Source organism: Parus major, chromosome 20 (assembly GCF_001522545.3).
Source record: "Parus major isolate Abel chromosome 20, Parus_major1.1, whole genome shotgun sequence".
NCBI classification, from domain to species: Eukaryota; Metazoa; Chordata; class Aves; order Passeriformes; family Paridae; genus Parus; species Parus major.
Window position 1 is genome coordinate 3,819,652 of NC_031788.1, and position 14,579 is coordinate 3,834,230.

Genomic DNA, 14,579 nt, shown 5'->3' on the forward strand with positions numbered 1-14,579 from the left:
TGTCCCCATCTGGTGACAGCCACACGCAAGGACAGAGCAGAGCCAGCCCAGGAGACACCGAGGGGACCTGGGGCTGCCACCCCAGGGCACAGCACGGTGATGGAAAGGCGTAAGAGAGAGGGGGAAAGCAGAGAAAAGGGACAAAAAGAAACATAAATAAATAGGGATGGAAAGGAGAGGGGTTAATAAAACAAAAAAAAAATAAGGGAGAAAAAAAAGACAAAAAGAAGAGGGGAAAAAAAAAGACTAAAAAGAGGGGAAAAGACAAAAGACAAAATAAGAGGAAAAAAAGGAAAAAGCAAAGAGGGAAGGCAGTGAGGAAAGGGAAGTCAGTGAAGAAAGATCAGTTTAAGGAAGGATTTACTGAGAGGAATCCTTGTCTGTGATGCAACCAGAATAAAAAAAGACATTTCACCTTCTACTGAGAATGAGGCAAGGCATAAATATTTTTTAAAAAAACAAACAAACAAAAAAAAATCAAAGCAAAGCCACACAAAAATAAACCAAAACCCAAAAAACCCCACACTATTCCAGCAGATTAATTAGGAATCCATCTAAATAATCTCCAAACTCTCTTCATTCCAATAAGGAAAAGAAAAAGTTTCAAAGTTTTGAAAGAATTTAAAGAGAAATTGGAAGTCTCCCATCTTGGAAACATTGAAGTATGATAATTTTTTGAAACTTTTGTGGTATTTTAAGCTTTAATTCTGATGAATACTGAAATTTTAACCAAAAAAAGCAAACTAAAACACCATCTTTTTGGTCATACTTTCTAACCAAAAAGATGTGATCAATACCCATATCAGATGTCTGGAGCTGTATGATTTGTTTAATTTGTTTTTTCTGTTTGTTTGGGGGCTTTTGCCATCTTGAGAGAGATGTTGAGAAACAAATATGGGTGGATTTGGTCACCTAGAAAAGAGCCCTCAGGCTTGGCATGGCCCTGCCACTCACAGGCAAAACTTCTCCCGTTCAGAGCAGCTTTTTAGGGCAGGAACATTTGTGTGTGTGTGATTTTGTTCCTCACAAGCAAACTCAAATATGTTTTAAAAAGCATTTTAGAGATAAGTGAAGAAATAAAAGGAGAATTTTCCTGGATGCTTTTGCATTCCCTGAAATCCCTGGCATCTGGGAGTTTAGCTGGATTCATACAGAGAATAAAGAGGGGAAGTCAAAGGCCAAGCACAAAAATCCTTTTGCAAATCAAGCAATCACCAGAGCCTCACCATCATCATCATCATCATCAGAGCTGAGATTTCACGTGACTTGGATAGTTTGTGTGGGATTAAAAGACCTCAAAGAAATCCTCAGGGCTCACAGCTTCTCTGATATCCACTGCACCACACAGATGTGAGAGACAGATGGAAAATAGGCAATTTTTCAGCTGGGTTTCGTGGGGGCTTTGCATTTAGGCTTGCAGAGTCTTGTGAAATGCCATTTATCTCCCTGTCACCTTTTGCCTCTGAGTTTTGGTATAGAGGCAAGAGCCCAAGAGCCAGATTTGGTAATCTGACTCTTCTGCAAACACATCATATTTCATTTGCCTTGAATATTTTAGAGATGGTTAAAATGGGTAGGTTTTAGCATTGCTTTTTCACAAATGGTAAAAACCATTGCTCCAGGTACAGCTTTTGTACAGGGAAAATGTTGACATTTGTGCCATCTCCCAGCCCTAATTGCTTTGTTGACATCATTATCCTGCCATTAAATCTGTGATTTGAAAGTTTTAAACCTTCCCTTGTGTTTGAAGACACTTTCTTTAAGGGCAACCTGCAAGGGAGAGGTCTGCTTTTCACTTCCCCCATGTTCCTCAGCAGGTCAGGAGGTTTGTCCTGCAGAAACCACTGAGGGTCTGCACTGCAGGGATGGCAAACTGTGAGAAAAAACACCTCACCCTCATCCCTGCCCTGCTGCAGGGTCCCAGAGCTCCTCCAGGTCAGTGACAGCAGCTCTGCAGAGCTTCTGGTCTAGAACCATGAGAAATAAAGCTCATAGAATCCAGTCCCAGAGTATAAAATCTCCTGAGCTGGAGGGGACCCACAAGGAACATCAGGTCCCAACTGCTGGCCCTGCACAGGACAACCCCAATCATGGTGGATTTGGTCATTCCCAGCCCTGCTTGGGTAGCTTCGTTCATCCACAGAAAACCTTAGGAATCAGCATTTTCCCATCCCTACTAATTCTCCCCCACTTTCTCTGTTACCAGCAGTGTTTGTTTGCTTTATGTGTCGTCTGGTGGTGTCCTCTAGTGGTTCCTTCCCGCACAAGAAACACCACCTTGCCTGACTGAAATTATGTCAGCTGCATTGGAAAAACACTTGGGGGGAGGAAAACCACAAATTTTGACAGGACTCAAAGGAACAGCAAAATAGATGGCAATCTTCTCCTTCATTTGCATGTTTAAAAGTTACAGCAAAGTTCACTCTGTCCTAATATGAAGGAAAAGCTGTGAAAGGTAACAAACAGCAGCATGACTCAATATTTTTGAAGAGATGGCTTTCTATAAATAAGGGGAAAAAAAATTAGAAATGGCCAGTAGAACTATTAATTAAAATATGAAGGCAGATAAATAATGAATAGCGATGTCATGTATTCATTAGGATTCTACAAATGAAAAATATCTCTCCCAGTTATTCCTTTGATGAATCTAGCCCAAATATACTTGAACTGCAACATGAAAAATTCAGGATGCTCGTATTTCATTCTGTATCAGCCAGCCTCAGATCCCCAAATCTCAAAACCAAGAGCTGCAAGTGTCTAATCCCAGAGCTGATACTGAGCTTTGCCTCTGGCCTTGGACAGGACTTTAACCTGGCCTTGAGAATATCCCTAATAGGATCATGGGCTCACAGAACAGTTTGGATGGAAGGGACATTAAAGCCCATCCAGTAGCACCCCTGCCATGGCAGGGACACCTTCCACTGTCCCAGGCTGCTCCAAGCCCCATCCAACCTGGCCTTGGGCACTTCCAGGGATCCAGGGGCAGCCCCAGCTGCTCTGGGCACCCTGTGCCAGGGCCTCACACCCTCACAGGGAAGGATTTTTTCCTAATTACCCCAACCTGTGCTCAGCACAGTCCCATCAGTGGACAGGATGTATTTTGGTGCTCTGTGAAGCAAAGGATGTAGAAGCAAGGATGGAAATCCCTGTGGGAAAGAGAGTGAGAGGAGAGCTGCAGGCTCGTGTCTCTCAGGTGAATCTCCATTTGTGAGAGGTAGATGAAAGAAAGGAAAGAATGGGTCCACATGCTGTATTATACAAATATATTTAAAATACATCAGCAGAGGTATAGATGTATAACACAGCACTGTGGATTTTTTGTTAAAATGTTTTCTAAAATCACCTGAGCCCATCCTGAGGAACCAGAGCCCAGCATGCCACTGAAATACTGAAATGCCATTGGGGGTCCCTAAGACACCTAAACAACAAAAAGAAAATCAAAACCCAAAAGAACAAACAAAAACCCAAGAGAAACACCCCAAAAAAAGGACAGAAACACCCAAACACCCCAACCTCAAACCAGCTACCATGTCACTAATCTAAAAATCCAAAGACCTCCAGTGTACAGTGCCCTTCCTGCTCACACAGAAAAGGTTTCCCCTAAACATTCCAGAGGAGCTGCTGCAGTGTTCCAGCAGTTGTTAATAAAAGCCACGCTCTCCCCAGGGCTTTGTCAGCTCTGCACTTCAAAGCTCATTTTACACACAGGCCAACGCGGTGTTTTAAGAAGAGAATGTTAACACGAGCTCTTTAGTCAGTTGAATAAAAGTATCAGGAATCTCCCTCCCTCTCCCATCAAATTTAAATATATAAATAAACAAGCCAACAGTGTCTTGGCAGCCTGTGATGGATGTGACAGGAGCACACCCTTTGGAGGTGTACAATCCTGTATAAATCCCAAGCTCTGTGCCTGTGATTTTTATTATTTTCAGCTACAAAACAAAAAATGAGACCAACTGTCACGGACCAGGGAATGAGGATTAATAACCAACGTTCCCAAGGCATGTTTGATGGCCTTGACTTTTTCTATTAAACACAGGTTGGTACTGACACAGGCTGAGAATTGCCTCAGACAGGTGAGAATGCAGCCCAGACAGGTGATGCCCAATTCCTGGTGGGTTTTTATCTCACACCTCTCCTTCAGGCCCCTCTGCAGAGGTCGATGTTTCACTCTCCTCCATCACCAAGCAAACAATTACTCTTGAAGCCATGAAATCAAAAGAGAATTAAAATAAAATATATATTACTAGTAGTGATTTGGACAGTTAATTACAGTTAATTAAGCTTATATTTACTGTAATTACTGAATAATTTATATCACCATGGAGGTGACAGAAACTGTATAAAGAAATGAGAATGATTTAAAATTATTTTAAGTGCTTGGAATGTCTGAGCAGCATTTTGTAAGATACATTGAAAGATTCTAAATTTAATTATAACACTAAGTTACCTTAAGCTCTGTTTGGGATAATATTTTTCCCAGCAATTAGACAGCAGTTGATGATGCAATTACACTTTCATGTATAACTTTTGTGCAAGCAATATAATTTTTTATTAAAAAATAATCAGAAGACATAATATGTGTGAAGTAGTTATATTAATTTTTTCTATCATTTTCCCCAGACACATTTTGTAGCTCCAGTGCAGGTCTCTGCATAACAAAAAGGTAGAGTGAAGTAGGCAAAAAGGGAAGGAAAAGAGTCAAGACAAGCAATTAATGTATGGTAACTCTCCTCAGAAAGGATTATCCCAGCCTCCATCAGAGGAGTCAGGGGTTACAGGGAATTTTAAATGAAGAACAATATCACCCATGAGAGTAGGAAGATTAAAAGTCAAAGAAACCACAATATAAAATTTAATGACATTTTGTTTATTTTCCAAATCTCATGGTTTAAACATTCAGCGGGTTGTGGGGAAAGTTGTTTTCTTTTTTTTTTGTTTTTGTTTTTTTGTTTGTTTCCTTCTTTATTTCCTGAGCTGGCAGCACTGCAACTTTGGAGCAGCAACAAAACCCCTTTGGAAAAGATTGTCTTTGGACTTGGCCAGGGCCAGGTTTCCTCCATCAAACATCCAAGAATCTGCCCTGGTTGCACCGAGCATCCTGTGGGAATCAAACTGAGCCAGCCAGACTGGGGCCTGGGACAAGAAAGGCAGAGGTGGCATTTGAGGCAAGATCCAAAGAAAGCAAATCTCCAAGTCCCCCTGAAGCTGGAATATTCTTTCCAAGAGCTGGCAGGCTCTGCCAGCTCTGCCTCCCACTTTTTTGCTTTTGTTTTTCCACTTGGACCAGATTTCCAGCTGATCTGATGGGCCAGACTGCCCAGCCTGTGCAAATGCCAGTCAGCTCTGAAAAGGGTCATTCAGATAAATAACAACAGCTAGAATGTGAACAGTTAAGATTTATCAGTGGATCAGGAAATAGCAGATGAAAAAAACCCCAAAGACCAAACCATCACTCACCACTAATAAATGTTTCTCTCTAGAAAATGTAAATCTAAAGCAAAGCAGCATTCATTATCATCCATCACGGCACTCCTGCAGCATCCTATTGTGCCCTGGGACTGCAGGGTCCCAGAGATGCAGCAGTCTATCACTTCTTTTGAAAGGAGAAAATTCCCCTTAAATCTTTATCCCACACTGGCTTCTCCTGCTCTTCTACAGCAGCTGCTTCTCCACTGAGTTCCCTAACATTCCTGCTGTTCCCTTCCACAGCCAGGAGAGAGTTTCAGGACCACAAAGCCAAAGGCTGGGATCTGCAGGGGACTCTGACAGTCTTGGGTCTCTATTTTACTGAAAGATGCAAAGTACTATAAAATATTTAAGCAGCCATTTAACCACTGAAGCTCAGGGGATGCCATCAGTGGTGGAGCCTGGAAACCAACACCAGGCTCCTCTCCAGAACTGCCTTTAGGCTTGGAACCCCCTGGATCATCCCAGCATCCCCACACTGCAGGAGCAGAGATCTCTTCCTCCAGGAGCCATCAGCTGAGGGCTGCTGACCCTCCCTGGCTGGCCTGGGGATGCAAACCCCACACCATCAGAGCATCCCTTGACAGCTCCAGTTTGCTAATTAAGCATTGTTCAGGCAGTGATTTGGCAGCTGTGGTGCTGGGCAGGTTCTCCATCTGCTGACACGAGCATCCCTGCTCCTCAATGCACGTGGAACAGACAGCAGTGGGTTCAATTCTGGGCACTTCTGTCCACTGCAACTTACAGGTTTAAATATTTACTTAATTGAGGGGTTATTGTGGTTCTAGAATGGCAGTGCTCAAGGAAAATAATATGTTGATCAGAATAAAAAGAACCCTAGCATTTTAAATTCTAGCTATTAAACAGAATACCCACATTTCCATATCTTCTCACATATACTCATAAATATACTCCAATATGCCTGGAAACAAGCAGTTGTTTTTACCATGGTTAATGGCCAACACACAGGTTGTTAAAGAGTAGAAGAGGAGCAGCCAAACAGCCTGACCCCTGTGCCCTGCAGCAATTATTTCTTTCCCCTTCATGCCCAGAGATGTGGCCAGCTAAAAAGCCAGGGAATTCACGTAGCGAGCAGATGTGATGGGTAACTAGGATGGAAACATCGATAAAATGTTCAGAAATTGTGCTGGCAGAAGTGCCTGCAGGCACAGGGCAGCTATGGAGCAGCTGAGGTGGATTTACAAGGAAATGTGGAATTGCGAGGGGAATAAGGCAGAGGACAGTGAACATGAACAGGGAAGGTGGAAGGGCAATGCAGGGCTTGGGGGAATGGCCTGGCAGCAGAGAGAGGTAGAAAAGCAGAGAGAATCAGAAGGAAATGAAACAATGGCCCAAGCAAGCAGATGAAATGAGCCAGCTGTGCTCTCCACAGGCACCAGGTGAACTGCAACAGCCAGGGTGAGACTGGATTGAAAGCATGGACCTGATGGTGGGGGACAAACCCAGGATTTACCAGGGCACCAGCCCCCCTGGATACACACCTTCAACATTCCTCACTGAAAGGGTGCTCAGGCACTGGAACAGGCTGCCAGGGAGGGGGGAGTCACCACCCCTGGAGGTGTCCAAGGAAAAGCTGCATGTGGCACTCGGTGCTCTGCTTTAGCTGACAAGGTGGGGATGGGTCACAGGTTGGACTTGGAGATCCTGGAGGTCTTCTCCAACCTAAATAACTTGTGATCCTGTAAGAGCACCTCAAGCAATAACCTCAGCTAAACCCCAGCAGCTTCACTTGCTGCCTCCAGGGAACACCTGGCTGTGTCTGAGCACACCCAGAACCCACTGGTGCTCCAGGGCAGCACCCAGCTGGAGATGGAGACTCGAGATTGCTCGAGATGGGAGCTTGAGATTCTGGGATTAAACCAGGACCAGCCTCCAAAAACGACTGTGTTATTTACAGATGGAAAAATCAAAACCACAAGCACCATTTCCTTTATTTACCCAGCCAGCAGCATTTAGCTGACACCTTCCTGCAATCAGGCAGCTGCTGACTTGTCCTGTGTTTCCTTGTGTGAGGTTTTGCTGTACCATTTTGTTATGGAAGCAAATCAAACACTTTTGATTTTTCAAATGCAACAAAACCCCAGGGGCTGTACAGAGAACGAGAGGTTCCAATGAACTCTTGAAATTAAGTGTGGGAATGACCTGTACAGCAGCTGGAAGCACTGGCAACAGAAAACATTTGCAGGCAAAGGAGTGATGAGACAGGCAGTTTAAATGATTCCAACCTTATCTGAATGAAGGTCTGAGGAAGAGTTAGGAGAACTTATTCTAACAAATTGGAACAGATTGCCAAGGGATGCAGTAGCTTTTCCATCATTTCCTATCTTTCAAAGAAGATTGAATTTTATACACACATACACACATTTTCATTCCAGGTCAACTAGAAGTTTTTGGGGTGGATACGTCAGTGACTGAAATCCTATGACTTGTGTTAGTCAAGAAGTTAGCCTGGGTTATTACATTAATCTCCCTGCTTCTCTTAAAAACCTAGGGCTGAGCTGATAACTGCATTTGGAATAGGGAAAATATCCCTCATTTAAATTATAACAGAAATTCAGCCTATGAATGTACTGAAATCCATGACAAAACTATTATTCACTAAATAAGAACATACAATCACTTTGTTTAAAGTGTATTTGTTTAAATAGTATTTGAAGTTTAAATAGTATTCAATCGCAACTATAAATAAATTGTGGGATGCTATAGCACCATTTTAAAAATCCACTATTTTTATCAGATAGAGAATATGAGCCAAGCAAGAATCTGAAAACCCCCAGATTCCAGAGACAACACATGGATTTTTGAATTCCTGGGAAAAAATAGTGCCTATTTTAATTAGAGAAAAAAGTTTCCTGACACAAAACCAGTTTTAGAGGCTGAAGGATTCCAAGAACGGTTTTCATATTTTCCCACTTTGAATTTATTACACCAGAATTTTCAAGTCCCCTGTTCTTTTGCTGTAAGCTTTTGGGAGTTTTGGCTGACTCTGGTGCACATCAGCTGGGGTAGCACAAGGGTCACCTTGAATCCTGAAGACTTTCACAGAGCATAAAATTTAACACGCCCAAAGAATATGAGGGCAGGGGCCATAAATATAAAAATTAACAAGGGGAGCACTCTGTCATTAAACAGGGATCAAGGAACAAGCTCAAAAGCTGGAGTGGGACCAGGAAGCTGTCACAGTAATTGAGGTAATTAGTGAACTGTGGTGATGAGTGTGCTGGCTCTCGTGGACACCCTCTGCCTGAGCTCATGGGCCATGTTGCCTTTGGGCTGCACAGTCCTCCTCTGCCTCTTGTCAACACTTGTGTTTTCTGCAAGTGCACAGCACCCAGGAGCTGCAGTTTATGTCTGCAGAAAAGCTCAGGCTGCCATCAAGATGCCAGAACAAATCCCATTTTATTAGCAAATATCTACACACCTGAGCTTGCCCCGTGCTCCCCAGGTTTGCCTTGTTTGTCTTTAGAGAGTTAACATGAGGCATGTTGGAAAATCTGGAGTTCTTCTGCTGCCTCACCAGTTCACAATCTGAGTTATCTGGGAAATGCAGCCCCGTGTTTAGTGAGATAAAGTCTGAGCTCTGCAGAACGAGCCCTCAGCCCCCAGCACTGAGAGCTGCCAAACAAAATCTCCATCACCTGAGGTGCCTGAGCCAGCACAGAGCTGCACAAAGCAAAGGACTGAGAGCAGCAGCAGTGACTGGGAGCCAAAGCCCCAGAGTGGCTGACAGCACACAAAATCCATCAGCTGCCTGGAAACAGAGGCATGCCCAGGCTGCGAACCACAGGGCAGCAAACAGAAGAAAAACACGAGGCAGGGAGTATGATGTGGTGGTAAGGAGGTGGATTTTAGCCTCTGTTTGACAGGTGAAGGACCTTTAGAAGAGATCCCAGTAGTCAGATCACACAAGAAAGGGGAAAGTGAGAAATATTACCCAGGAGAGCACAGTGGTTGCTTCACAAGTCTCCTGCACCCTTCTGAATTTCTCTTCTACTGCCAACCTAACTAAATAACCCTCTTCCAGAGCTAGGAAAACATTCTATTTTTTTTGTCTTTTTCCAAATGGTAAATCAGGATGTTTAATCAAAATATTCATTTGGCAGTCCAAATAAAGCTCTGAGCATCTTTTCAGAGGAAATTAAGAGATCTCAGAAAGCTGCAGCTGGCCCAAGAGACTCCTCTATCAAGAGCCAGTTTCCCAGGCTCCTGTCAAGGAGATACCACTAAGACTTCTTAACTCCTAGACCATGTAAGACATCATCTTTTCCTCATTTACTGTGCTGAAAACCAGCCCTGAAGAAGACACTGTGCTCTCTTGATGCACATTTCTGCTACAACAATTTCCTGTGCCATGTTTAACACGTGGCTTTGTTCTTCAGGACATATCTTTAAGATATGTTGGAGGAATTTGGGAGTCACCCCATGGAAAGCAAAACCCTCTCAGTGGAAGGCAGATGCAAATGAAAGCAGAGGAGAAACACTCACACTGCAATGAATTTTATCAGTATGAAGAGGAATAACAGCATCCCTCATAATCCAAGGCACCCCACAGCAACCTCTGCCCACAGCTGAGCAGGGCTGTTACTGTACTCTGGGGCTGGAAAGACTTTTCCAAGCTCATCCAAAAATTCTAGAGAGGAACAGGAGAATAAACTCTGCCTCTTTCTTTAGGGAAAGGCCCTCCCTTCCTCCTCGGTACTGCACACTGCTCTCTCACACTCTGAAATTATTCTCTGTGCCTCACGCCGCCTTCCCAATTTTATAAGTATAAAACATTGTACATGCAATTCATCTTTGAAATGAATGTATTTACTTTTCATCCACAGTATGTCTATATGAATTAAAACCACATTTCCCTGAAACTGTGAAAATTCTTGTCATGGCCACCCAACATCCCAGGTGTTTTCTCCCCTTTTCCCTTAGCACAGAGCCAAGGTTGGGCTCCACCTCAGGATGAGACACCAGGGCACTCCAGGGAAAAGTGTTTTATGTTCCAGTGGCAGCCTCTGAATGAATGCCAGCACTGAGCAGTTCCAGTGCAAGTCCACAGTGGTGCTGCACCTGCCAGTGCTATAAACCTGCAGACAGGGCTTACTCTGAAATAAATAAAAAAGTAACCACAAAACAAAAACAACAACAGCAAAACAAGAAAGCAAGCTGAATGTGTGGTGTATTTTACAACACTCAGGGAGAATGAGGAGAGATAATAAATCTGGGAGCTAGTAGCCACAGCAACAAATTGCATTTCTCCTCTGGATGGCTTTTCCCTTCCAATCAACAGCAATTACTGGGCACCTTAGGGTAATACAACAAAGTTTATGTTGCTTCTATGGTAAAGTTCTTTTCCCAAGACTAATTTATTCTGTGTCTGCAAGGTGCTGATTCATTGCAGCACATTACTGGGGGTCTGACCATGACAGGCATTGAAAACACACAGAGAAATGCCCTGGACACAGCTCATCCTGCTCTGTTGGTTGGGTTTTTTTCTGATACCAATTAAATCCCAGCACACTGAGCTTGGGAGAGTGATGTCATCCCTGACTTCTAGAAACAAGGAAAAGGAAGCAAAGATAAAAGTGTCTGGGGGATGCAGTTGGGGGTGAAAAGAAATGTAGGTACCTACCTGACAACATCAGTCTCAATAAAGGTTGAGAAACCAGGCATGAGCTGCTTGAAAAAAAATAATAATGAAGGAATAGCTGTGCTTCTTTCTGCTCTTCAAAGGCTGCCTCCAAACCACTCCAAATTCTCTCTGCACCACTGCAGTGCCATCAGACTTAAAGAGGGGCTAGGAATCTGTTTTCCATAGCTTTTATCCAAAGGAGCTTTGTGAAGAGCTGATGTTGATGTGTTTTCAACACATCCAGGTAGATACATCAAAACCACACATCTCCACAGGCTGGAAGAGCAGCTCAGCACTGGACAAGGTGCAGCACATATTGCTCTGTCCTAGGGCATGGCACAGCTGCTGGAGCCCTGTGAAAGGCTCTAAAGCAGAAGTTGATGCAGAAGGACAGAGTGATGACTAAAGCACACATGGCAGGGCAGACCCTCCCTGCTCCAGTGTGACCCAGCAGCTGCTTTGTAACCACATTTCCTTTTGCTGCCTTTCAGGCCTTCGAGACTTTGTGTTTTCCTGCAGGTGCCAAGCTCCCAGCCAGACCCAGCAGCGTGCCAGCACACTGCATGCAGGTGCCTTCATCTGCCTGGTGGGACAAGCAGAGGGAAATCCTGCTGCCCAAAAAGGAGAGTTATTACCCTGAAACAGAGTCCCTCCAAGCCAGCACAGCTCCCAGCACACTCTGAGCAGGCAGGGACAGCCCTGCAGGCTGCCAGGAAGGCACTGCCTGTGTCAGTGAAGGCAGCAGTGGTGGAAAGAGCCATCTCCACACCGTGGTTTGTGATGAAAGTTGACAGAAGGGATTTGTCTAGTTTTCTAAATATTTTGCAGGGAAGCTGAGAGTTCATCTCGGTGTGAACCAGGATATGAATTCCAAGCAGGATGAAGAGCTTTGTGCTCACATGCAGCAGCAATCCTGTCCTGTCAGCAGCTACAGGGAGCAGGAGACAAGCAGTGGCTGGGTGAGACACAGCCACACCAGCGTCACCTGTGACAGCTTGACATGGGACTTTATCCTCTATAAACACATTCTCATGACTACCTGTGGATCCTGTGCAGCACCTCTCTCATCCTCCCATGGTCTCTAAACATGTGTGGAGCTGACAGTGTCCATTCATCCCTGCCCAGGGAAGCCACTGGCTCCTCTAGCCGTGTAGAACAGACCACCTGCAGCTACCCTGTCTCCTTACTGACACACACCCACTGGCTCCACCAAACACAAACTTCACCTGGCTTTCAAAAATCCCTTTCTTTGGCCAGAACTGCCAGAAAGGATCTCTCCTTTCTGCTGCCTTTTATTACAATGCCTTATTTTCATGCTATATTTGCCAAACACGGTGGTTCCTCCAGGGAAAAATGTGACATTGTCCTCAATCAGGGTCCTGGAAATACACCCAGCACACCAATACAAAGCAAATATTACAAATACAGAAGCCTCTTCCCCATCTGAACAGGCTCTTCAAGCTGCCTGCACCCAAGTAATATTTTTCTGCCAAAGTTTGCTACCTCTCTCTCTCCAAAAATTGTTATCCTGCTTTAATCTACTCCCAAAGCACCCCACCCTGCTGCTGCTGAAATTAATAGATGTTTTTACCTTTACATTCAGTGGGATGAAAATTAAGCCCTGAAAAAGCCAGACAATCACACTGCAGTCCATGTTCATGTAGGGAATGCTGCAAGCTGGATTTAAAAGGACCTTCCATTTATCTTTGTGCTGCCTGGGCTCCATCTGCATATAATTGCTTATGTCTACAGACACTGCAATGCTCATCAAAGGCTGAATTCTTACCCACAGTAGCTCTCCCTTTCAACTAGCAGGAAATTCTCATTGCTTTACAATCCATACACAGCAATTTAGCATTTAATAATTCAAATTGTAACACGATATTTGATGGAAAATAGTCATTATGGATTTATAACACAATGCAGGTAGCTGAAGTACACAGATTTCAGTGTTTCAGGAAATGGGTGCTATTTTCAAACAGAGCTAATCCTATAACAAAAAAAATATTCATAGCATTATCCATAATCTCTTATTGCTGACTGCATCTATGGGGTTTGGTTGATTCCCTCCCCTTCTTTTTAATGCTCAAACAACTGAGTTATAGCAGAACATTTTTCTACACTATGAAGCTTATTTACATACTGTAAATAACTGTGAATGCAATAAAATTGTGGTACAAATAACATGAAATAATGCCTCAATTTGCAGTTGTTTTACATCAGCATAGTTTATGGCAGTGTTTACTGTAGACTTTGGAACAAACAAATAAATAAATATACAAAGAAAAATAATAAAACTTCTCTATCCCCCACACCCCAGCATGGCTACTCAGCACTGCTGAGGTCATTCATGGCTTAAATAATACTAAAAATCAGAGACATCTTATCATCCCTTCCAGTACCTGTAGGGAGCAACAAGAAAGATGGAGAAAGACAATTTAATTTACTAGGGACTGGAATGACAGAACAAGGAGAAATGGATTCAGACTGACAGAGAGCAGGTTTAGATTGGATACCAGGAAGAAATTGTTCCCTGTGAGGGTGTTGAGACCCTGGCACAGGGTGCCCAGAGCAGCTGGGGCTGCCCCTGGATCCCTGGAAGTGTCCAAGGCCAGGCTGGATGGAGCTTGGAGCACCCTGGGACAGTGGAAGATCTCCCTGCCCATGGGATGAGATGTCTTTAAGGTCCCTTCCAACCCAGGAACTTCCTGGAGCAGAGAGGTCAGGAAAAAATTTTCTCTAAACTCTCTTTTCCTCCTGGCACTTCAGAGAGCCAGAACAGAGCTTAAAACGATGGAGTGCAATTTTCTCCTGCCTTTGAGCACGCACAGAGACGTAAATAGTCGTTTCCAAGAACTTAAAACCCTAGGGAAGCAGATAATAAGCAATTACTCTAACCAGATAGCACTGCTGTCTAAAAATTAATTTCTCTGCTAATATCCCACCCCTAAAGTTTTCAACTTCAAAGCAGAGCATCTTCTGAGAGAAGATACACAGGTGTACGATTATGTTTCCTAGACTTCTGTCTCTGCTCTGCTGGGACACTTAATCTGCCCAGTGGGAGCAGAGGCAGCCCATGAGAGCCCATCCCACACATTCCCTGGGCACATGTACCCTCACACTAGAGCTGCTGCTGCAGTCTAAGGCACTACACTGATGGAAGCAAATTGATCTTGTCACTGCAGCATTCCTGACGTGCTTATTCCCACTACAGATTCCCTTCCTTACCTCCGCCAGTGTTTACAAATCAATTTATTTTTATTCAGAGGACTGTTCTCCTCGAGATCCGCTCAGGCACTGAGCTGTGCAGTGTCCTCAGAAGCCACTGAGGTGGGACAATGGAGCCATGGAAGCTGAAGAGTCAGGAACACACCCACAGGAACCTGGTCCCTCCCAGCAGGAGGAACCTTCCTCTGTTCCCAGCCCTGAGGGCACAGGCAGAAGTGCCACGGATGCTGCAGGGATG